This window comes from Arachis hypogaea, chromosome 11 (assembly GCF_003086295.3).
Source record: "Arachis hypogaea cultivar Tifrunner chromosome 11, arahy.Tifrunner.gnm2.J5K5, whole genome shotgun sequence".
In the NCBI taxonomy this organism is placed as follows: Eukaryota; Viridiplantae; Streptophyta; class Magnoliopsida; order Fabales; family Fabaceae; genus Arachis; species Arachis hypogaea.
Genome location: NC_092046.1, coordinates 102,923,820 through 102,925,109, shown reverse-complemented (window position 1 = coordinate 102,925,109; position 1,290 = coordinate 102,923,820).

Sequence of the window (1,290 nt, the reverse complement as noted above, 5' to 3'; positions counted from 1 at the left end):
TTATGAGTCTTGGCCGTGGCCCTAAGCACTTTGTTTTCCAGTATTACCACCGGATACATAAATGCCACAGACACATAATTGGGTGAACCTTTTCAGATTGTGACTCAGCTTTGCTAAAGTCCCCAATTAGAGGTGTCCAGGGTTCTTAAGCACACTCTTTGTTTTTGCTTTGGACCTTGACTTTAACCGCTCAGTCTCAAGTTTTCACTTGACACCTACACGCCACAAGCACATGGTTAGGGACAGCTTGGTTTAGCCGCTTAGACCAGGATTTTATTCCTTTAGGCCCTCCTATCCACTGATGCTCAAAGCCTTGGGATCCTTTTTATTTGCCCTTGCCTTTTGGTTTTAAGGGTTATTGGCTTTTTCTGCTTGCTTTTTCTTTCTATTTTTTTTCTTCTACATTTTTTTTTCGCCTATTTTTTTTTTCTGCAAGCTTTGTTCTTTGCTGCTTTTTCTTGCTTCAAGAATCATTTTTATGATTTTTCAGATTATCAAATAACATGTCTCCTAGTCATCATTCTTTCAAGAGCCAACATATTTAACATTCTTAAACAACAACTTCAAAAGACATATGCACTGTTCAAGCATACATTCAGAAAACAAGAAGCATTGTCACCACATCAATATGATTAAACTAAGTTCAAGGATAAATTCGAAACTCATGTACTTCTTGTTCTTTTGAATTAAAACATTTTTCATTTAAGAGAGGTGATGGATTCATAGGACATTCATATCTTTAAGACAAAGTTACTAACTACTAATGATCATGTAATGAAGGCACAAACATAGATAAGCACATAATATAGAAAACGAAAAACAGAGAAAGCAAGAACAAGGAATGAGTCCACCTTAGTGATGGTGGCGTTTCCTTCTTGAGGAACCAATGATGTCCTTGAGCTCTTCTATGTCTCTTCCTTGTCTTTGTTGCTCCTCCCTCATTGCTTTTTGATCTTCTCTTATCTCATGAAGCATGATGGAGTGCTCTTGATGTTCCACCCTTAGTTGTCCCATATTGGAACTCAATTCTCCTAGGGAGGTGTTGATTTGCTCCCAATAATTTTGTGGAGGAAAGTGCATTTGAGGCATCTCCGGGATCTCATGGTGATGAGCTTCATACGCCTCTTGAGCTCCATGAGTGGGCTCTCTTGCTTGCTCCATCTTTTTCTTAGTGATGGGCTTTTCCTCTTTAATGAGGATATCTCCCTCTATGTCAATCCCAGCTGAATTGCATAGGTGGCAAATGAGGTGAGGAAAGGCTAACCTTGCCATAGTGGAGGACTTATCAGC